The sequence below is a fragment of the Eschrichtius robustus genome, chromosome 2 (assembly GCF_028021215.1).
Source record: "Eschrichtius robustus isolate mEscRob2 chromosome 2, mEscRob2.pri, whole genome shotgun sequence".
NCBI classification, from domain to species: Eukaryota; Metazoa; Chordata; class Mammalia; order Artiodactyla; family Eschrichtiidae; genus Eschrichtius; species Eschrichtius robustus.
This window is the reverse complement of record NC_090825.1, coordinates 173,910,900-173,935,278: the sequence shown is the minus strand read 5'-3', so window position 1 is coordinate 173,935,278 and position 24,379 is coordinate 173,910,900. Positions and strand designations below refer to the sequence as shown.

Here is a 24,379-nt window from a genome sequence, read left to right as displayed (position 1 = left end):
CATTCTGAGGTTCCGGGTGGACATGAATCTGGGGGGGACCCTATTCCACCCCCCTCAGGAACTTTCTATTTCCAGTGACTTGTAAACGAGAACAAGTTTACGGGGGTTATTAGTACTTCATTCTTACATTCTTTAGAACACACTGTAATTTTCAGGTATTTTAAAGTGAAGCGTTGAACTTCAGCTCACTCTCGGGAACCCAGTAAGTAAGAAGAGGAAAGAGGAGATCTTAAGGAGAACTAGTTCCTTGCTTGGAAGCTTCTAAATCTGAATCCCCTGTGAATATAATTTGCTATAAAGTATAAATAGGTGCCTAATATATTACAGTGGGTCAAAATGTCTGGCTCTTTGCCTGTACTCTGAATAATCTGCTCCTTCTCCATGCGTTCAAATACCACCCTCATCAAATACAAAACTCTTGGACCTTAGAGAGGGAAAAAAATGTTCCGTCTGCCTAGCCCTGCACCTAGCTTACATAAGTGCATGAATGTGTTTTCTTCCTGACCTTGAGACATGAGATATATTAAAATATATTCTAGCTCACACCATTGCAGCACTAAAAGGAATACTAATGAAGGTTTTGCAAGGTTCTGGAATTTTCCTAATATAGGAGCTGGTTAGAGCTGGCATTCTTAGGACGGTGAGGACCTTGAGATGCTCAGAAACCCACCTCATACCTGTTTGCTACCAGCATGGGCTATTTCAGGGCTCTGGAATTCAGTAACGACTCCACACAGTTCAGCCACTTTGCTGCTTCCTTTATTCCATTCCCTTGTGTGTGTCGGGGATTAAAAATGGGAGCTTCCCATGCCCCATGGGCCCTGCTGGGTGCATCTTGATTGTTGGGAATAGGCCCTCCTTTCCAAAACAAACCAATGAGTTACAGTAGACCAGGGCTCAGCAGACTTTTTCTGTAAAGAGCCCGATAGTATATATTATAGTGTCTGCAGGTCACACAGCCTCGGTCACAGCTACCCAACTTGCTAAAGCAGCCCCAGACTACGCGGAAACAAGTGGGCATGGCTGGGAGTCAGTAAAACTTTATTTACAAAAACAGGTGGCTGGCCCACAGGCCAGAGTCTGCCACCCCCCGCAATAGACTCATGACTTTTCCTGTTCTCCTTCTAGGCCCATGATTCTGATCTTGTAAATTTGGTGAGGGACACAGGTGCAGGAGGGACAGGAGTTCCTCGCAGGTGTGAGTTTGCACTGGGAACTCCCCATGGAGGGTCTTGCTAAGCCTCACCTACCCCTCACACCATTTCGGTTGTCTTTTGACAGAAATGCAGTGCCCTTGAATAATTTCCCAGGCCATTGCAAGCAAACAGGTTTGTTTGTTTGTTTTTTCCTGGCATTGTAGGTGCAAGTTTTTCTTTCCTCCCTTCCGCCTTTAACAGAATGCTTTTTATCTGCTGAAAGAGAAACCCACTGGCCTCTGTCAAGTGTTTGATTTCCTCTGCCCTCCTTCCAGCCACCTCTTGCTAACATTTGCTCTGTGTTTCCTGCATTAAAGGTTTTTAAAATAGTAATAATATATAATAAGGCCAGTTGGGGTTTTCTGGAAGATTTCAGATGTGTAGTAGCTACACCTGAATTAATCTTTTCAAAATCATCTGTTTTCATTAAAGTGTTTTTCAGTCATGTCATTTTGATTTCTGGACAGTCAGTTGAATTAACATAATTGTTTAAAACACGCCAATGACGAAAAGCCGCTGCCCTTCCTGGCGGGGCCTAAGGGGGTGGAATGGTTTTGCTGGGGCCAGTACAAGCATCTGGCCTTGTACTCAGAGGGACGAGAAATACTTACCCACGAGGCATATGCTTTCTTAGGGTCTGAACTCCCAGTGGATGAGACTGAAGGTGCCTCCTTCCTGACACCAGAAAGTAGTCTGAAATGGAGCAAAGGGGAGTGGATAAGCTCTGGGACAAGCCTGGACAGTGCAGGGGTGTCCTCCTCATGTTCTTTCCCAGCTGTGTTCATGCCAAAGTGTCAGGGTCATACCTCTGTCCTCCCGACCAGATTTGCCCTTTTTCAACCTCATGTTGGAAGGCCATTTCCATTGGTGGTCAATGTCATCCTTTAGGTGTGATCCTTACTAGTTTACTCTTTTTTTTTTTTTTAAATCACTATAGAATTTCTTTTTAATTGAAGTATAGTTAATTTACAATATTGTGTTAGTTTCAGGTGTACAGCAAAGTGATTCAGAAATATATATTTGTGTGTGTGTGTGTGTGTGTGTATATATATATTCTTTTTCAGATTCTTTTCCATTATAGATGATTAGAAGATATCGAGTATAGTTCCCGGTGCTATACAGTAGGTACTTGTTGTTTACCTGGTTTACATATAGTAGTGTGTGTACGTTAATCCCAAACTCCTAATCTATCTCTCCTTCCCCCCCACTCTCCCCTTTGGTAACCATAAGTTTGTTTTCTATGTGTGTGAGTCTATTTCTGTTTTGTAAATTAGATCACTTGTATCATTTTTTTAGATTCCACATATAAGTGATATCATATGATATTTGTATTTCTCTTTCTGGCTTACTTCACTTAGTATGATAATCTCTAGGTCCATCCATGTTGCTGCAAATGGCATTATTTCATTCTTTTTTATGACTGAATAATATTCCATTGCGTGTGTGTGCGTGTGTGTGTGTGTGTGTGTATGTGTATATCTCACATCTTCTTAAGCCATTCATCTGTTGATGGGCACTTGGGTTGCTTCCATGTCCTGGCTATTGTAAATGGTGCTGCTGTGAACATTGGGGTGCATGTATCTTTTCGAATTAGAGTTTTCTCTGGATACATGCCCAGGAGTGGGATTGCTGGATCATATGGTAATTACTAGTTTACTCTTGGTAAGAAGTTCCAGGGACACCCCCGCTTCCCCGCTCCTCCCCCCCCATGCAGTGGTTAAACTTGTTCAGCAGAATGACTCAAAACACTAAATGGAGCGTTTTTTTCCCCCTTATTTCCGTGAACCATCCTTGTCAAATGCTAAGGGAGCTCTGAGGAGTGAGCACTACAGGGTGCCTTCCAGGCCACTTACAGGGCACTATGGGGGTCCCTGGGTGTCGGAACCAGTTCGTCAACGAAGCTCTCAGGGTCCCATCCATCACGCAGGACAGCTGTCAGTAGAGAAGGAGGAATGACGTTCTTAAGTGCTGTCTGAGTCTGTCTTCTGTCCCGGGGATGTCAGGTTCGTGGGAGGAGGTTGAAATCCACGATGGTTGAGCAGCACGTGCTCGCTCCGCAGGTCAAGTCTCCTACAGCTCTAGTTGTGCTTTTTTTTTTTTTTTTTAAGAAAACATTTTAACCATTTTTAAGTATGGATTCACATTGCTGTGCATCCATCCCCTCCACCCACCTCCTGGACTTTCTCATCTTCCCAACTTCTGTCCCCATTAAGCGCTGACTCCCCAGCCCCCTGTCCCCCACCATTCTACTTTCTGCCTCTAAGAATTTGACTACACTAAGTCCCTCGTATACGTGAAGTCATGCAGTATTTGTCCTTTTGTGACTGGCTTATTTCACAGAGCATCATGTCCTCACCCAGGTGTAGCAGGTGTGAGAATTTCCTTCCTTTCTAAGGCTGGATAATATTACATTTTACGGATGTAGCACATTGTGTTTATCCATTCATCTGTCAGTGGACACGTGGGTTGCTTCCACCTTTTGAGTATCGTGAACCATGCTGCTATGAACACGGGTGTGCAAATATCTATTTGAGTCCCTGCTTTCAGTTCTTTTGGGTCCATACCCGGAAGTGGAATTGTTGGATCATATGGCAATTCTGTGTTTGACTTTTCTGAGGAACTGCCACACTTTTCCATAGCAGCTGCACCGTTTTGCATTCCCACCAGCAACATATGAGGATTCTAGTTCCTCTACATCCTCACCAACCCTTGTTACTTTCCATTGTACCATCCTAGTGGGTGTGAAGTGGCATCTCATTGTGGTTTTGATTTGCATTTTCCTAGCAGTAAGGATGTTGAGCATCTTTTCACGTGCTTATTGGCCATTTCTGTATCTTCTTTCGAGAAATGTCTATTCACGCCCTTTGCCCATTTTTGAATCAGATTGTTTGTTTTCTAATCGTTAAATGGTAAGACGTCTCTACACTCATTGCATCTGACACCAGAGGGTTGTAAGAACTTAAAAGCAAGTCTTAGATACCCATGACCTCTGACATCTCCAGGCATTCCACCAGATGACTGGCGTCTGGTAAGTATGGTCCCAGGCCTGGGAAGGAAGCAGAAGAATTGGCCCAGGGCAGTCTCCCAACTAGAGACCAGCCAACCCGCTGTCATCCCCCAGTCCCCCAGAAGAGTGGGTTATCAAAGCTGAAGTCCTGAGCCTGAAAGCCAGCATGAATCATTAGGAAGAAATGGTGTCACATCAGCCTCATTTCCTCTTCTGGCAGGTGACCGTCTAGTCAGTAGACCAGGAAAACGGAGTGGAGCGTGGGGAGATGGGAAGCGTCAGATCGGGTCCTGGACATCATTCTTGGGGGCAGAAGTGAGAAGCACACAGAGATGTTACAATAATTCTGAGCTAATCACCGTTTGGCCAGGCTTATAACTAGTTGGATGAAAGTTCCCAAAGGGCGTTAATTAGTGAGTTAATTAGAGGGAGATCGCCCCCCAGGTTCCATCCTCTGCTCTGTCCACCAGTCCTTTACCATGTAATTTTTTTTTTTTTTTTTGGCTGTGTCTGGTCATCGTTGCGGCATGCGGGCTTTTAGTTCCCTGACCAGGGATCGAACCCACGTCCCCTGCATTGGAAGGCAGATTCTTTACCACTGGACCACCGGGGAGGTCCCTACCATGTCATTTAGAGAAGCAAAGATGTGGAAAGTTTGCTTATCAAAGCTGGAGGGGTGGCCTCCATCTCTGTCCTAAAATCGGGGCCCCCCAAATCTCAGCGACTGAAGTAGTTAGCTGAAGCCAGCGAGGTGGGCTTCGGGGCAAGGAATGTTTCGATCCCCATGCCTGGATCTCACTCGGCATTTCCTGGCCTGGACGCCGTGGACATTTGGGGCCAGCTGGTTCTCCGTGGTCGGGATGCCGAGTGGCATCCTTGGTGGTGACCCGCTTGACGTCAGGAGCACCCCCCCATAGCCCCTGGCAGTCATGATCAAAAATGTTTCTAGATGCTGCCAAATGTCTCCCAGGGATCTGAATCAACCACTGGTCTAAATAAGCAACTATGGACATATAGGATGGGAAAATAGGACTGAATGACAGCCTGTGAGAAAACCTATAGAGCTTTCAGTTGATAATAATAGTTTGAACTAGTGGTTCTGAGATGAACTACTCCTCGCCCCCCTTTCCTGTTCCGGTACTACTTGCAACAAAGCAGGGGCCCCTCAGGGCTGTCATTTCCGTGTCTTGTCCCATTCAGTCCCCAGGCAGCTCTGCAAAGCAGTCTCCCTAGCCCTGGAATCTCGTCTACTCCTTGGCTTCGGGTACCGTCCTCTGCCCAAATCTCCATCCCTCTTCTAAACCTGTCTCCTGAGCGCCCCACTCCTGTGTCTAGCTGCCACCTGCCATCACCCCGAGTCCTCCCAAGCAGCTTGGGTCAAACCCGCCACTGCTCCCCCTCCTGGCCCCAAGTCTGCCCTGCCCGTCCCCCACCCCCGGGTCGGTGGCCCTGGCACCCTCCACCCTCGGCCCCTTCTAGTCTGCTGCCCGGTCGCATCCGCTACTTCCAGAGGCAAATCGGAACTAATACCCTCATGCATAAACCTTTCTGTAGCTTCAGTTTCAAGGATAAAGTATAACCCCCAGGGGCCCCCTAAGGCCCACCACAGAACCGTTGCGCACAAGGCATCCCCTCCCCGACTGCCCCTCCACCCCACTTTGTTTCTCCTCGTTTCTCTCTTCCAAACCCCAGACCAGGCCACCTCCCTTACTCCCCTGCCTCTCTCTCTCCCTCCCCCGAGCAAATATTTCTTGGGCATCCACCCCACACCAGGCCCTGTGCCCATAACCAGCAACACAGAGGTCCCCACCTGCGTGGAGTTTCCTAAGTAAAACATGAAAATGCAGTACCCTCCTCATTATTTGTGGGTTCTGTATTCACGAATTCGCCTACGGGCTAAAGTTTATCTGTAATCCCCCCAAGTCAGTGCCCACAGCGCTTTCTCCGCCATTCAACAGCGCCGTTCCTGGCTGAGGTTGAACTGCACACTCCGCCTTCCCGCCTACCCCGTCTCAGCTTGTTCTGTAAACAAGCATCCTTTTTGTGGTGTATTTAGTGCCACATTTTCTGCATTCTTGTGCTTTCTGTTGGCAATTTCGCTGTTTTGAAAATGGCCCCCAAGCCTAGGGCTGAAGCGCCGTCTAGTGTCCTAAGCCCAGGGGGGCTGCAATGCTCCCTCTTGGGGAAAACACGAGTGTTCCACGAGCTCTGTGAGTTACAGAGCTGTTGGCCACGAGTTCAGGGTTAGTGAATCAGCGGTATGTATTCAGTAAGTCGCCTTTCAACAGAAACACACATCACACAAGGTTCTGTATTAATGGGTTGATGAAAATATGACTAGAGGCTCTTGGAACCTAACCCCAGATTTGCCCTAGAAGCAACGGCTTCGGTATCCACTAACTCAGCGTTCGCAACAACTTTACAGACGTAGCTACTGCACGAGTGGGTGCAGAAACCTCCCAGATTGGGCCTCCTTGACCTTCCCCTTCACTTCTGCCCTGCAGGTATGTCTTCTCTCCAACCACGTTTGTCCCCTGCACCCCAGGGGCATCTGCAGCCTGGGATCCCCAGCCACTGTGCAGGGAACTCCTCACCCCCAGCCTGTCTCAGGAGCACGCCCTTGCCCTGAATTGGAGGCCCTGCCATGCCTGCTGCAGGACAGGCATCTGTCTCCGAGTCTTACTCTCCCGACCCTTGCTCCTCCAAGCCCCTTTTCACTCAGGACTCCTCATTCCAAGGAGCCACCCCAGCTTTTCCCCATGCTCTGGACCAGCCCGCTGGAGGAGGACAGGTTCTCGTGGGACATGAATGAGTCACACGGGAGATGTGGGGCAGAGCCTGCCCTGGTGGTCCTTACCTTGTCAGTAGGGGTTTTCTGAACTCCACACGCTGCACGATAGGTGGCTGCCCGCGGGAGGACCGAGCCCAGCCCTGGGCCTCACCTCCAGCTTGTGAGTGCTCAGAGATGATCAACTCATCACAAAAGGCCAGCATTTATTTTTAAAAGTCATATGCCTTCAATAGTTAGCTTAAAGTAGATAAATGTACTTTTATTTGCCTGTCTTTTGGTGTAGACCCAACAGCCTTTTTCCACTGATGGAAATTTGTCATGTTTCTTGAAACCAGACCTATGGTAGGGACTCTGCTCTCTAATTTCCATTTAATCAGAAATTTAAAGAAACCTCCGGCCATCCAACTGCTGAATCCTTTGAAATAATTTTAGATTTACAAAGAGTTAAAAAAAAAAAAGATCATGCCAGGTATTCCCTGGCAGTCCAGTGGTTGGGACTTGATGCTTTCACTGCTGGGACCCGGGTTCGATCCCTGGTCAGGGAACTAGGATCCTATAAGCCGCGTGGCACAGCCAAAAAGAAAAAAGATCGTGCAGAGAGTTCCCACATACCCTGCACCCAGCTTCCTAGCATTAACTTTTTTTTTTTTAATTATAAATGTCATATGACCATTGCAGAAAATTTGGAAAATAGAAAAATGGGGGAAAACACCCAAAATCCCTTGCAACTACAGTTAGTTGTCATTTTGTTGTATCACCTCCCAGGATTTTCTTGCTTTACCCCTGTTTTCCTGCAGGGTTGTCCTTGGTACAGTCATTTGAAAAAGCAGTTTGGTGATGCATATCTAAAATCATAAAGCATTTCTAACCTCTGCCTCCGCAATTCTGTCCCTTTGAGACGTGTGTGTGTGTGATTGGAATGCATACGTCTGACATCTGACAACAGGGAAATGATTAAAGCAATACTTACAAAGACCATAGCAGCATGCGAAACTTGGAACGTTGGTATATTCACCGTGATGACAACTGTCGTCGTATACACCCAGGCAAATAAAGATCGGGGCACAGTGACATTTGTAAATGATGGCAAGAATATTGGCCGATTTTCATTTTCTTTTAATTTTTCCTTTAAAAAATTTTTTAAGTTCACTCCTGTTCACTATTAATTGAGGGATCAAATTCAGGTAACAGTGACATAGGTGACATTTTTTTCATGAGCCCTTACCAGAGTTTCACGAGGGCCGTTTCTTATCAGCCAGGAATCTTTGCAGGTGAAGAGTTTGTACCACATTTGTTCTTCAGGACCATAATATGCAGCTGGCTGGATTTATGCCCAAGAATGTTCCGCTTTGTTCTTTTTTTTTTCCCCCCTGAGATGACTCACCACTAGCAGTTTGCCTCAGTTAGTCCTTATCTTTATTAAAGAAGAACAATTTAGAGAAACGCCATCTTGGCATTAGATATTAATCAGACATGTGCCTTATTTATCTATGGACTAATTAAGCCGGTGCCCACCCCACCCCAAAAAAAAAAAAAAAAAAAACCTTTGAGGTTAAGGTTTATTAAGAACGCTCGCTAAGGGCTTCCCTGGTGGCTCAGTGGTTGGGAGTCCGCCTGCCAGTGTGGGGGACACGGGTTCGAGCCCTGGTCTGGGAAGATCCCACATGCCGCGGAGCAACTGAGCCCGTGCACCACAACTACTGAGCCTGCGCTCTAGAGCCCGCAGGCCACAGCTACTGAGGCCCGTGCGGCTGGAGCCCAAGCTCTAGCAGCGGGAGAGGCCACCGCAGTGAGAGGCCCATGCACCGCGGTGAGGAGTGGCCCCTGCTCGCCGCAGCTAGAGAAAGCCGCACGCAGCAGCGAAGACCCAATGCAGCCAAAAATAAATAATAAATAAATAAATAAATATATTTTAAAAAAAAGAACACTTACTAAGAATTCACTCCTAGGCAGTACACCAGCTACTTAATTGACATCTAGTGATTTGGGCACTAAAATCTAGCTCTCTGCCTGACTGTCCCATGCCAACCTCATTTTTTCCCTTATGCAAAATCAGAGTAATATTTTTCTACACATCGTGTCACCGAAATTATGCTAGACTGCTTGAGGGATCACGGGGACGGATTGGCCCATTTCTGCTGGGATAAATGTCTCCCATGAATAGTTAGCGTATATTTTGTGCCATGAAGCGTCCCTGACTCTTAGATGTCCCGGAAGAAAAAGCAGCTTCGAACAGTTTTCATGGAAGGGTGTGGTTTCTCCCCACGCATCTGAGTTTTTCTTTAGTGTGCCATCAGAACTTTTTAATCAGAGGTCACCTCGCAGTGTGGAAAGGTTCTGCAGAGCCTCCTGCATCTCTCAGAATTCTGGGGCAGGAGGAGCCCCAGGGAGACCGGGTCCTGATCTGGGGGGTTAGAGATGAGACCACCCACGGCCCCGCCCTCATCTTTCCCCTGACAAGCTAGAGGCCACCTGGCCCATCACCCCGCTTCCAGACGGGTAATGGGGTTCCGTCTGGCCTGCTTGCAGACACAGAACTTTAAAACCTGCCAGGAGGGAATTCCCTGGCGGTCCAGTGGTTAGGACTCCGAGCTTTCACTGCCGAGGGTCCGGGGTCGACCCCTGGTCGGGTGACTAAGATCCCACAAGCCACACAGTGTGGCCTAAATAAATAAATAAATAAAAATAAAAATAAATAAACTCTGCCAGGAAAGCCCACCCTCTGGGGCCAAGGGCAGTTGTGTCTGCCCAGTTCCCAAGGGTGGGAATGTCTTTGGGCACCGTGCAGAGGAGGAAAGCTGTCCTCATGAAGTCAGCCAGGGTAGCAAGAGGGCCACGGAGACCCCAGGAGAAGAGTGGGCTTGGGCAGGGGGAGGTCAACTTTCAGGGCGCACAGGACGGGACAGGTCCTGTCGGGGTGATGCTGGCTCAGTAAACGACAGGTCTGGGGGTGAGAAAGTGCATAAGGTTCTGGGGCGGGTGGGCGGGTGGGCAGGGAGTTCATCAAGAGAGGAGCCATGGGGGTTGACAGACCCTCATTTCGTTCCCCCACCTTCCAGCAGAGCCCAGTCTGTTCCGTGGAGATTTTTTTTGTTTTTTAAGTGGAAAGGTGATAAGTTGTCTTTAAAGTGAAATAGCCAAGGACGGGCTCGCACCCGACCCCTGCAGGCCTCACCCTTGGGTGTCTGCCCTTGACCTTCCTGGCAGGGACGAGGTCTTTCTGTGTACCTGTGCCGTGAGCACAGAGATGGCCGGTGATGTCACCCTCGAGGAGGTCAAGGTTTGATGAGGCCTGAGGCAATGAGATGGAAGCAGTGTGTGTAGGGGGGTGGGGGGCAGGTAACGGAAGCGCACCGGAAAGCCTAGACCACGAGGGTGGGGAGCAGGGCAGGGCAACCCAGAGGGACTCTGACCTGGCCCCAAAGCTGGCCGAGCAAAGGGGCACCTGGGCCGGGGCCCCCAGGGACTCCAGGGCTCCCCAGTGCTGCATGACAGCACACTTGGGGTACAGGGTGCAATTGGTGGCAAGAGGTGAGGCCTGGGAGGGGCCCGAACCCTGGAGAGTCCAGCACAAGCAGGCCAGGGAGTTAGGACTTTATACCAAAGCCATGGGGACACCGATCAGGTGTGCGGGAAGCCGCGCAGGCAGCAGGTGGGGAGGGACCGGGGTGGCAAGTCTGGACGGGCAGCCACCCAAGGAGGTCACAGCCTTGGCTAAACGGCCAGGACTTGTCCCGCTGGCACGGAGGGAGGGCCCTGCACAGAGAGGGGCGGAGGCTCCCGAAGAGCACGGGGAGGGGCCCCGGGGACAATGCGGGGAGAGAATGAGTGTGGGCGGAGGGGAGGCCACCTCTCCTGGGAAGTGTGTCAAGTCCAAGTTCCCTGGTGGGGGGAGGCCACGTGCTCCCAGCTCACCACAGTGCTCAGCAGGGCTCTTTTTTTTTTTTTTCTTCTAATTTTTATTGGAGTAGAGTTGATTTACAACATCGTGTTAGTTTCTGCTCTACAGCAAAGCGAATCAGTTATACATATACCTATAGCCACTCTTTTTTAGATTCTTTTCCCATCTGGGTCATTACAGAGTACTGAGTAGAGTTCCCTGTGCTATACAGTAGGTCCTTATTAGTTATCTATTTTATATATAGTAGTGTGTCTATGTCAATCCCAATCTCCCAATTTATCCCTTCCCCCCGCCCCCCCCAAAGAGCTCTTTTGAGTAGATCTAAAGTATCTGAGAATCCAGACCCTCGACCCTGCTTGCAGAGTGCGACCCACTAAGCTCCCCGGCAGCTGGGCATACAGCGCTCGACCAGACAGCGGCCTGCTCTCAGGAAGCTTCCGGACAGGCTGTGCTATGGTGGGGGAAGATGGACTGTGGAAACAAGGGGTGGGAGACCCGGCTGCTAAGAACTTATCTCAGGAGAGTATCCATTGCTGATGAAGTGTGTCACGCAGACGTCCATCACAGTTTAATTTACAACCACGGGGAACGTTGGAAATACCCCAAGAACACGACATTAGAGGAATGGTTGTGTTTAATAAGTGATTTTACAGCCATTGCAAAAGATTTCCATAAGAAAGCTGTTGTAAAAGCTTTACACAATATATTTGACAGGCTGGCAGAATGTTTATGACACATCTTAAGCAGAAAGGCAGGATGTAAAATTAAGTTTGGGCAGGAGCTCACCCGTGTATTAGGTCAAACCGTGGGAAATGGTCATTTTTGTAGGTCGCAAATGGTTGTTTTTGTAGGTCAGAAATGGTTGATGGTTGGCGACCGTGTGACCTCATTGAAATGAACCGAAATAAGAATGGAAAGGAATGTGCTAAAACAGGAGCAGTGGTTCCATCTGGTTTGTGAAATCCCAGGCGGTTGCTATTTAATTATTATGGAAAACTAGAAATCCCTCGTCTGTGTTAACGTCACCTGTTACATAGGGGAGCCCCCCAGGAGAGCCCACTTCCACGCCCACCCATGAGCCAGCCCTTCATGGGGACCGCCATCCTGGACTTCCTTTCCTCCAAGCATCACCCCCATCCTTCGGCCCCTTCCTCTCAAGTCACGGCTGGGACCCCTCAGTAGTTCTATAAGCTCTGCGGGGCATACCCCACTCAGCCCGAGTTGGCCCTCATGGGGGCCTCAGTCCGCCTGCATCCGACCCTCCATGGTACTTATTAGAACACAGCTTTCTGGGTGCCACTTCCAGCCAATGAACTCACTGAACTTGGCCCAGGCCCTAGATAAACTCCAGGGCAGGCTTGGCCGGCCAGCAGCTTGGCCCTCCTAGCTCTGGTTATCGCACTGATACTGCTGTGACCTAAGGTGACCCACCCTGTGTGCACTACACTGTTGGTTTATTGAGCCTGCCTGCAGGCACCAGAAACCCCTTTGGTTTTCTCACCTGTGCTGCTGCTACAGGTGGGAACCTCCCATGGCCCCCATCTTTGCTGAATCTCTTGCTGTTTCCTCCATAGTAGCCTATCAAGATGGTTTTGTGTTTGGGAATTCCCTGGCGGTCCAGTGGTTAGGACTCGGCACTTCCACTGCAGGCGGCCCAGGTTCGATCAGTGGTCGGGGATCCCGCATGCCACGCGGGGCGGCACAAAAAAAAAAAAAAAAAAAAAAAAAAAGGAGCTTTGTGTTACTTCATCTCTCTGTCTTTATTTCCAAACAAAATCTGAGGCAGCTTCTCTGCCCCATGTCATCTGTGAATTTGATAAGCGAGGCTCCTATGGTCTCATCTCAGGCAAGACCGAGGACAGAGCCCTTTGGCATTCCACTAGAGACCCCCTTTCTACGTAAGATCGGTCCATTACCAAGCTTGACTGTGGATGCCCAGTAAGTTTTAAAGTCGCCCAGCCTGCACTCATCAGTTCTTAATACCCCTGGAATTTACATGGATGTCATGAGGGATTCAGCCAGCACCTAGCTGATACCCCAGGGGCCCGTATCCACTCTGTCTCCCCACTGTGCCCAGAGCCACGAGGATTAGCGACCCATTTGCTGTAGTGGCTATAAACACCTTCTCTCTGTCTACTCTCCTGTAGGGCTGCAAAGCACACCTCTCAGAGTTTAGTCTTGATTTGTTCCAGGAAACGGGAAACCCAGGATTCACGGCCTATTTCCCATCCCCACAGCCCGTAAGCCATTTTCTGCCAGCGATTTAACATCGAGTTTGTAAGATTAACTTCCTTCCTCTTTTCCAATCAGGATCGCTTTGCCCTTCTGTTGTTTTCTGTCACTCTGCCCTCCCCGGCTCCCCAAAGGCACTCCACACAAGCTCAGCCAACTGTCTCCGTGTCTGACGCAAAAGTTGTCCAATCTGGTGACTTTAGTTGGTGCCACCCGTGTCCCTGGACAGCCATGTGCCAGGTACTGAGGAGTTGAGGTCAGCTACACGTCCCTCGTCCTGCATTGAGCTTCGACGCCCTTCTCAACGTGTTTTCTCTGATCCTTCCTGGTCCAAGTGCCATCTCACCAACAGAGGAGACAGAAGGAAACCACGGTTAAGGAGTCTCGTTTTTAGGCAGTTCCCTGGTGGCCCAGTGGTTAGGATCGCGGGCTTTCGCTGCTGTGGCCCGGGTTCAACCCCTGAACTGAGACCCCACGAGCCATGCGGTGTGGCCCAAAAAAATGGGGAGGGGGGAGTCTCATTTCTTCTCTGTCAAGTGGTATTATGTGGACACACTCTGGGTCCTTTAATTTTGTTTTCATCTTTAATAGAGGTAAAATATGCATAAAGTTTATCATCTTAACCATCTTTTTTTGTTTTTATTTTATTTTTAATTTTATTGAAGTATAGTTGATTTACAGTGTTGTGTTAATTGCAGCTGTACAGCAAAGTGATTCAGTTATACATATACACATTCTTTTTTATATTTTTTCCCATTATGGCTTATCACAGGATATTGAATATAGTTCCCTGTGCTCTACAGTAGGACCTTGATGTTTATCCATCCTATATATAATGGTTTGCATCTGCTTATCCCAGACTCCCAGTACTTCCCTCCCCCAGCCCCTTGGCCAACCACAGGTCTGTTCTGTGTGTCTGCGAGTCTTTCTGTTTTGTAGATAAGTTCATTTGTGTCGTATTTTAGATTCCACATATAAGTGATATCATATGGTGTTTGTCTTTCTCTGTCTGACTTACTTCGCTTAGTATGATAATCTCTAGGTCCATCCACGTTGCTGCAAATGGCATTATGTCATTCTTTTTTTATGGCTGAGTAATATTCCATTGTGTATATGTAGCACATCTTCTTTATCCACTCCTCTGTCAACGGACATATAGGTTGCTTCCATGTCTTGGCTAATGTGAACAGTGCTGCTACGAACATTGGGGTGCATGTGTCTTTTTGAATTGTAGTTTTGTCTGGGTTCATTTTCCAAATTTTTAAGACCCCCCCCCTTCCCTCTTTACTCACAGATATCAGGTCTTTGAAATAAACCCCTCTTTTCTTCTTCTTCTGAAAAGTAAACTCTTAACACAAAACCAAACAAAGGAGGAATTATCTATAATCACAATAGGCAGGCACCTACTCATTATAAAACATTACTGCATTTTGGTACCAACATATTCATTGATGTCATTGGAGAAAAGGAAACTGCCATTCAGGTGATGAACCTCCAAGTTATCTGCCAACCAACCCATTTCAGAGAGAGGAAGCTCCTTGGCCATTCATTTTTGTTATTGTTTGTTTTTGTTTTAATTTTAAGGTACATACGCTTCCTAAGTTGCAGGCCCCGTTCGGGAACGTAACATTCACAAATGTCAGGTGTATCCAGCGAAATGTCATTTCAGACCTGAGCTTTCTAAAAATCTTTTACTTGGACTAATTTTCAGCAAGATACACATGCATAAAAGATCACGCAGTTCCCTTTTCTCTAGACACAGGCAGACAATGAGTTGGGCACAGTTCCTTAGCTAAGCAGACAAGGTACAGTTGCCCACCCCCCATATCCACAGGTTCCACATCCTTGATTCAGTCAACCAAGGATCAGAAATACTCCAGAAACTTCCAGAAAGCAAAACTTGAATTTTGCTGTGCTCGCAGCCAACTATTTACCTAGCATTTACATTGTATTAGGTATGATAAGTAACCTTGAGATGATTTAAAGCATACCTGAGGGTGTGCATAGGTTCTATGCAGATTCAGCTGACCCCTGAACGGTGCGGGGGGTGAGGGGGTTAGGGGCGCTGACCCTCTGTGCAGCCGAAAATCTGAGTATAACTTTATAGTTGGCCCTTCATATCTGTGGCTCCACATCCTCAGATTCAACCAACCACGGATTGTATAGTACTATAGCACATATTTAGTGGGGAAAAAAAATCCGCTATAAGTGGACCTGCACAGTTCAAACCCGTGTTGTTCAAGGGTCAACTGTATTGATACTTTGCCATTTCATATGAGGGACTTGAGCATCCTGGGTTTTGGGATTTTGGCATCCTTAGAGGCCCTGGAACCAATGCCCTCCGGATACCGAGGGATGACCATATTTAACATTCACGCTAATAACAAAGTACATTATTCTTTTTTTTTAAATTTATTTTATTTTATTTTATTTATTTATTTTTTGGCTGTGTTGGGTCTTCGTTGCTGCGCGCGGGCTTTCTCTAGTTGCGGCGAGCAGGGGCTACTCTTCGTTGCGGGCCACAGGCTTCTCATTATGGTGGCTTCTCTTGTTGCAGAGCACAGGCTCTAGGTGTGCGGACTTCAGTAGTTGTGGCGCGTGGGCTCTAGAGCACAGGCTCAGTAGTTATGGTGCATGGGCTTAGTTGCTCCGCGGCATGTGGGAACTTCCCGGACCAGGGCTCGAACCCGTGTCCCCTGCATTGGCAGGCAGATTCTTAACCAGTGCGCCACCAGGGAAGTCCCCAAAGTAAATTTTTTCTAAGCCTTGTGGTGATGTTGGGGATTTACTCATTAAGGGCAGATTCTCCCATGAGGTCGGGGACAGGCAGGGATGGCTGGCCCAGGGCCGTCTGGCAGCTCTGTCAACCAGGTATCATTTCTTACCATCCACACCTTTGCGCATTTCTCTTTTACATGGTGGCCCCTGGCAGAGGCTTCTGCACGAAGTCCCCAGGTTTCCAGCCAGGACAAAGTCTTGTGTTCGGCCACTCTCAGTGGAGCAGCCCCACATCCCGTTGGGTGGCTCTTTTGTTGTTTTTTCTTTTGGCCGCACTGCGAAGCTTGTGGGATCTTTGTTCTCCAACCAGGCATCAAACCCATGCCCCCTGCAGTGGAAGCGCCGAGTCCTCACTGCTGGACCACCAGGGAAGTCCCTCTCATTACTTTTTATACTCTTACAGTCTCTTCTCCCAAATTATGGTGACTTGCCATGAGGTCCTCGGGCATTTCTCATTTTCACTGTAACCCTCTCTGAATGTCTCCAAGCCTGCTTTCTTATAAAGCACTATTCCCAGACCCTCCTCCTTGGCCATCAGAACTGCTCTCTGAGATCTCGGTTGAGTGTCCATCACCTTCTGCAGGAATTCTTCTTAAGAGGCTGTGCCCTTTGGCCTTCCCTCTAAGAGATGAAGGAAGGGAAGAAAGAGGAAGGCTGCTTGTTCTTTCTGCTGAGGTGTCCAGTGAGTGATAAGAGAAGCTCTGGAATTAAATGAGTTTGCAGGAAACACGGCTTTATTCACTGTGTTCTGGTCTGAATTGTGTTCCCCCCAAATTCCCATGTTGCATCCCTAACCCCCCAGCGTGATGGTAATAGGAGGTGGGGCCTTTGCAAGGTGATTGGAGTAGATGAGGTCATGAGAGTGGGGCCCCCATGATGGGATTAGTGCCCTTATAAGAAAAAACCCTAGATAGCTTGTTCTCACTCTCTCTACCATGTAAGGACCCAGCAAGAATGTGGCCATCTGAAGCCAGGAAGCAAGCCCTCAGCAAAGGCCGAATCTACTGTCACCTTAGTCTTGGACTTCCCAGCCTCCAGGACTGTAAGACATAAATTTCTATTGTTTAAGCCACCCAAATTGTTATTTTATTATGGCAGCTGGAGCTGTTTACGACTTTGGGCATGAGTGTTCTTTCTTTTTTTTGTTGGTGGTGATGCTTTTGTCTGTTTCACACTTTTTCTTTTGAAATCATTACAGATTCACAGGAAATGGCAAAGGTGGTACAGAGAGGTCACGTGTACCCCTCACGCAGTTTCCCCCACTGGTTACTTCTCTGTAACTAAAATATAATAGGGTATCAAAATGAGGAAATTGTCATCTGGACAATATGTGAGTCTGGTCCAGTGCCATTTTATTACATGTGTAGATTCCCACAGCCACCACTTCCCTCAAGATGCAGGACTGTTCCATCACCACAGATTGCCCTTGAACTTCTGCGTTATATTCTCGTCCACTCTTCACGCGCCTGCCCCGCCCCGCCCCCCACGGATAACTCCAGCAACCACAAATCTTTTTTCTATCTCTATAATTTTGTCGTTTCAAGAATGCTACATAGGGAATTCCCTGGTGGCCCAATGGTTAGGACTCCACACTTCACCTGCTGGGGGCCTGGATTTGATCCCTGCTTGGGGAACTAAGATCCCACAAGCTGCTCGGTGCAGCCAAAAAAAAAAAAAAGAATGTTACATAAATGGAATCATATGGTGACCTTTTGAGATTGGCTTTTATCTCAGTATAATGCCCGTGAGATCCACCCAGGTTGTTGTGTGTTATCAACAGTTCCTTTTCCTTGCCGAGCAGTATTCCGTGGCATGGGTGGACCGCAGTTTGTCTGACCATTTACTCAGTGAAGGACATCTGTGTTGTTTCCTGTTTTGGCCTCAAAGCAGCTTCGAACAGTCATGTAAAGGTTTCTGTCTGGACCTGAGTTTTGCATTTCTCTGAGATAAATACAGAAGAATGCAATTGTTTAGTTTTCTTTACAAACCACCCAACTGTTTTCCAGAGCGGCTGCACCCTTTTACATTCCCGCCAGCAATGTATGAGTGATCCAGTTTCTCCACATCCTCACCAGCATTCAGCATCTTCACCGTTTTTTATTTTAGCCGTTCTGGTAGTGACGGCTCACGGTGGTTTTGCATTTCTCTGATGGCTAAATGATGTTGAACATCATTTCACGTCCTTTTTTGCCATCTGTATATCTTCTTCAGTGAAATGTAGTCTTCATCTCTTATGCTCATTTTCTGAATGGGTTGTTTGTATTTTTACTGTTGGATTTTGAGAGCGCGTCATATATTCTAAATGCTAGTCCTTCGTCAGATAGGCAGTTTGCAAAATATTTCCTCCCACTCTGTAGCCTGTCTTTTCATCCTTTTAACAGATCTTCCACAAGCAAATGTTTTTAATTATGATGAAGTCGATTTAAAGATATATTTTTCTTTTGTGGATCAGGCTTCTGGTGTCATAGCAAAGAACTCTTTCACCCATCCAAGCCCCAGTTCCTGAAGATTTTCTCCTACGTTAGCTCTGAAAAGTCTTATAGTTCTACATTTTCTGTTTAAATCTGTGGTCCATTTTGAGTTCTTGTTTGTGAAAAGCATGAAGTTTAGGTTGAGGTTCATTTTTATGCCCACGGGCATGGCCATTGGTCCTTTCTGCGTTAACTTCCGGAATTATCCATAGAATAATACAAACTATTTTGTAGAATAGTGATTTGCAAGCATATCGCTTGATGGTATAACCCACATGTCCTGCATGATATTTACGCCAAAAATATATATTTGCTACCATATTATCCTTTTGCTATACGTGAGGGATTTTTCAACACAGATCTCTAGATCACTCATTATTAAACATTAATTGTCAACTTATAAATCTTCATTCCAGAAGCAATTAACTGTGGGTGGTAGCAGTACAGGTTATTTCTACTTTAATACTGTTTTGCGATTTTTAAGTCTTCTGCACACGCAGTCAAGGAGATCCCACAATTCTTTTTTAAGTGGTGTTTGCTGGGTTTGACGTAATTTGGGAGTTGGGGGGGGCTTGTGTATTTTTTTAATTTCAGGTTCACAAAGAGTATTCTTTCTGGCTCACACTTCTAAGCCCCAATATGCCTTTTTTTTTTTTTTTTTTTTTTTCTCTCTCTTTGTCCTCTGAGGCATGGGGCTAAGGTTTGGGGTTTGGGGGGTTTTTTTTCCCCCTCCTGTATTTTTGTTCTTTTTCTTTTTTATGCTGTCTTGCTTTTGTAACATCCAACTGAAGCAGGGCAGAGAAATCAATGAGTTGTCTCGGCATTGATTTAGTTTATTCCCAGGTGGCTGCCAAGCCGGGAACTGTGAACTGAAAACTTCATTTGGTATCAGATTTTCTTAATTGTCTCTCGAACACTCGCCCGCAGCCCGTGCTTGCTAGAACTCTCCAGAGACAGGTGGCACTCGCAGCCTGAGAGAAAAGTCTTCGAAGACACAAAGAATGGGGGCAGGGAGGGGGGCCTAGGACCTCGCCAAATATGAGAAAAGGGGCAGCTGTTTCGAAGCCAAGCCTTTGAAACTGCCAGGCGGCTGGTGGTTTTTTTGTTTTTAATATTTATTTACTTATTTGTTTGTTTATTTTGGCTGCTCCGGGTCTTAGTTGCGGCATGCGGACTTCTTAGTTGTGGCATGCGGGATCTTTAGTTGCGGCATGCGGGATCTAGTTCCCCAACCAGGGATCGAACCCAGGCTGGCTGCATTGGGAGCACAGGAAGTCCCCTGTGTGACCTTTTGCAGAAAACTGCAGGGACCTCTGTGCCCGGGCCCAGCTGCCTCCCAAAGATGTTTCCAGTTACTTTCCCATCGAGCAGCAGGAGGAATCTGCCATTTAGAATATAGAATTCTTTGTTTTTTTAATTGAAGTATAGTTGATTGACAGTGTTGTGTTAGTTTCAGGTGTACAGCGAAGTGATTCAGTTATAGGTATATATATCTATATATTCTTTTTCAGATTTTTTTCCGTTACTGGTTATTATAAGATATTGAGTATAGTTCCCTGTGCTATACAGTAGGTCCTTGTTGGTTAGAATATAAAATTCTTGCTTGGAAGTTGGTGTTTCTAGAAACCAGTATGCTTCTAGATTACAAAGGACAGTTTAAGCCCAATTAAGATGGTCACTTGATATGTCATAATGAGTTTCCTTGAAAAATGACTTTCAACAAGTTCTTAACTATCAAGTCTTGTTCATGGACTTCCCTCGTGCGTCCTTACATTCCCCCAAGGGCTGATGGGGTTGTGCTTGTGTATCAGAGGATTTATAGACTGCAGGTCACTCGGGAGCCTAAGTACGCTAGAAATTAGCCCCTATTAACCTGAACTTTGTGGCGTGGGGTCTGTTGTCCAAGTAAAATCCCAGAGTGGGATCATCGTAGCTGTCACACCAGTTAGTCGTCTGATTTGCTCACAGAGACCACTCTTCAAGAAACCGAGGCAAAACAGGTTTAAAAAAAAAAAAAAAAAACATGAGAAGAGGCTGCTGTCTGTTTGTGGCTGAGAACGGGTGTGTTTTTTCCTCCAAGCCAAGAACTTTTTCCATTTTCACCGTTCACTTCTCGTTGTCATTCCTGGCTCTCCTCTGGGTCCCCTCTGTGGTGGACCGGTTGCCGCAGCGGGCCAGGAGCATGCCGATCGATGGCACCTCTCAGCGGTGGGCAGACGGTGCTAATTAAGCTCCGAATCGGGTTCGATGGCTGTGCAGACAGCACAGCCCAGATCCCAGCGACCCACCACCCCCTGTCTGCCCCACCATGGCTGTCTGGTTTAGGAAAACACGAGGGCAGGATAAATACAGATTCCTGTCTGTCTCAGAGCTAGGGGCAGCATGACTAAGTCATACTGGGTGTGAAACCTACAAATCACTGGGCTTGTTCTCCTGCAGAAAGGTGACCCTTCTTCACAGGAGTTTATCCGCTGAACAGCTTTAACTGAGGTATAATTCCCATATCATACAGTGCACCCATTTCAGTGTACGGTGCAGTGGCTTTTAGTGTATTCAGAGTCACCGCGATCAATTTATTTTATTTTATTTTGTTTTTGGCCATGCTGCACAGCTTGGGGGATCTTAGTTCCCCAACCAGGGGTCGCACCCAGGCCCCCACTGGACCACCAGGGAATTCCCCCCTTTTTTTTTCCGCAATCACTTTTAGAACCCCCAAGAGGAACCCCATACCCATTAGCTGTCACCCTCCAATCTCCCCAAGTCCTAGGCACCTACCTATTGATCTGCTTTCCGTCATTGTGGATTTACGTATTCTGCATGTTTCCTATAGATGGAACCCTACACTGCGTGGTCTTGTGTGCCTGACCACTTTCACTCAGCAGGATATTTCCCGGGTCCATCCACATCGGAGCATGTTTCAGCATCTCATTTCTTCTTTAGATGAATGCTATTGCACTGTATGGACGCAGGATTCTGTCTTTGCAAATTCACCTACTGGCTAAAATGTATTTGTAACCCTCCAATCAGTACTTGTGGGGTGTTTTCACAGTCACGTGCAGAGACACTTGCGGTGAAAAATGTGAGTCACTAAGGCGCACGTTCCCAGCTGAGGTTGAACAGGCCGTGCCCTGCATTCTTGCTTCAGTTCATACTGCAAACACGTGTCCTTTTTGCAGTGTATTTGGTGCCACACGTTTTGCCCTTTTTTTTGGTGGGGGGGAGCTTTTTGTTGGTGATTTGGCAAAGGGGCCCCCAAGCATAGCACTGAAGTGCTGTCTGGTGGTCTTAAGCACAAGAAGGCTACAGTGGGCCTCACAGAGAAAATCTGTTAGACCAGCTTCGTTCAGACACAAGTTCAAGGTTAATGAGTCAACAGTATATGTTAAATGATGCGTTTTTCAATAGAAACACACATAAAACAAGGTTACAGGATGACCGGTTGGCAAAAGTGCAGCCAGAAGCTCCCCTAGGAGCCGTGGTTCCGTATTAGCTAATTCAGTCACTACCGCGAATAACAAGAATTGACTGTAACTTTTTATTCTGGAGTAGTTCAAGACTTACAAGAAGTTGTAAAAATAGACTTCCTGTGTACCCTCCACCAAGCATCCCCCACTCGTGACATCTCATATAACCATAGTCCAGTGGCAAAACCAAGACACTGATACAATGTTATCAACTCAGGGACAGACCCTATTTGGGTTTTGCTAGTTGTTACCTGCGCTCTTGTGAGGGAAAGGGGAGTGTATGTATCTTTGAAATGTTTTCCAGGTGTAGATGTCAGTAACCAATACCACAGTCAAGAGGCAGAACTATTCCATCACCCTAAATAAACAATGATTTCTTTTTTAAAAAACGGTGGCAAAATATACATAAACGTAAAAGTGACCGATTTAACCAGAGTACAGTCCAGTGGCATTAAGTACATTCACAGTTTTGGGCAACCACTACCACCATCCATCTTCAAAACTCTCCTCATTTTCCCCAACTGATACTCTGTCCGTGTTAAACAAAACTCCCCATTCCCCTTCCTCAGCCCCTGGGAACCCCCCATTCTAATTTTTCTCTCTATAAACCTGACTCCTGTTGGGACCTCCTAGAAGAGGAATCCGAGGGTATTTGTCGTTTTTGTGTCTGACTTATTTCACTGAGCACCGTGTCCTCACGTTTTGTCCACGTTGTAGCAAGTGTCAGAATTTCATTCCTTTTTATGGCTAAATAAAACCCCGTGAAACAGTGATTTCTTGGCACCTGTTTTGTGGGAGGCACTGTCCTCCATTCTACTGGGGAGACAGCCAGTGATCAGAATATGTAAATTATATCATACGTTTACGGGGCCAGTTCATCATTCTTTTAGCTGGAATTCTACCCCTTGTACCCTTTTGAGTCCAGTGGTACCTGGGGCCCCTAATCATGACCCCCAAGACATGAAAACCTCCAAGTGTCTTCCTAATCATCCAAGGAAGATCTAATTCCATTTATCGTAGATTTAGCATTACCGATCACTTTCTAAAAATTCTCTGGAACCAGTGATTCTTAGAGGGTGTTTAGGGTGACTTTTCCTCCCGTGGGCTGTTTGATTAAAGCAGAATCCATCCGACTTCAGGCAGGACCTCGGATCACAGGAGCAGTCTGTCAGCCGCACCAGGATGCCGGGCAAAGTCTTCATTTTAGCATTTGTCCCATATTTGTACATCCAGATCATAATTGCCTGGGTGGAGTTCACTGGGCGTAGAAATGCCGGGAAGTGCCTGCCCTGGACCGTGGAGGCCTCGATTTATGATTTTCACCATTGCAAACGGGTGTTGGTATGTGAGCGACAGCCTTGTCACCTTTGTCTACTATGATAATAGCCATTGTTAGCTATTTATGATCACGACGTCAGGATGTTTGAGGTCACTGACCAAATGGCATCACGTAGTCTCCGTGCTGCTCAGAACCAGAGTCCCAACTACTTTCCTTGTGTGACACAGAGAAACTGAAAAAAACAGCCTCATTAATGACAGCCTGGCTTTCCAAGAGCTGCATCTTTCCATCGATGGGGAAGGATCAGTGGGTACAATACATCTGAACATTCCAACTCTTTTTTTTCTTTTCAATACATATTTTTTAATTAAAAAAGGTAAAAATTACATTCACATTCTTTAAACACTTATTCTAATATCACATTATTTTTTTAAATAATTTGACTCTTTGTCTCTTAACTTGTGTTCAACATCCTTTCTATTCAATATCGAATCTGATGCTAGATTTCTGTTTTTGTTGTTGTTTGTTTTTGTTTTTGTTATGTGTGTGTATGTATGTGTTTGGGTGTATGTGTCTAAAGTCCAGTACAATCATGTACTTCAAGTATAATTATAATAGATCAATACTTGTCTCTAGATTATGACCTTAATAGAACATACAAACTCTTGCTAGTACCGAGTATGAAAAAAGTTGCAGATTTGAATCAGGTAGTCCTGTGAGTGATGTCATGGGCTTTCATTTATCAAATATAAGTGGCACTGGACATTGTACACATCTTCTTAATTCTCACTGTCCTTATTTATCAAGGTGAAGATAAGATTGCATACCTTGATACTTATTGAGAGGATCGAATGAATTAACATATAACATATGGGAAGAACATATTCAAGTATATGATCTGTTGGAGGTAGTTGGCATCGACAGTAATATCCCAACTCTTAATGAGCAGATGAGGGCAGACAACCCTTCGGGACCCCTGTTGTGTGTTAGGTTGGTTTACGATCACCTTATAATATAGGATCAGGGCCTCTCATCAACCTCGGGAGTCAAATTCTATCAGAGCAATTACGAACAGTGGCGCGTGCAGCCAAACACCAGAGACCCCCATGGTCTCCGCATCTCAGAATCATCCTGACAGCCGGTCTCAGATTAATTACAATCTGAGATGTGTGTGATGTCGGCACAAGCTCCCAATCCGTGATCTTAAGACTCTTTGCGGTGGGTGTAAGCTGCTCTTTGCTTTTTACCCCCTACCAAGAC

The 24,379-nt window shown here is 46.7% G+C and overlaps 1 protein-coding gene across 1 annotated transcript in view; it reads left to right on the top strand.

Moving 5' to 3' along the window:
* Positions 1 to 24,379, top strand: part of ARHGEF18 (Rho/Rac guanine nucleotide exchange factor 18) — a 57,056-nt gene that overhangs the window by 6,167 nt on the left and 26,510 nt on the right. The gene's annotated exons all lie outside the window — the stretch shown is intronic.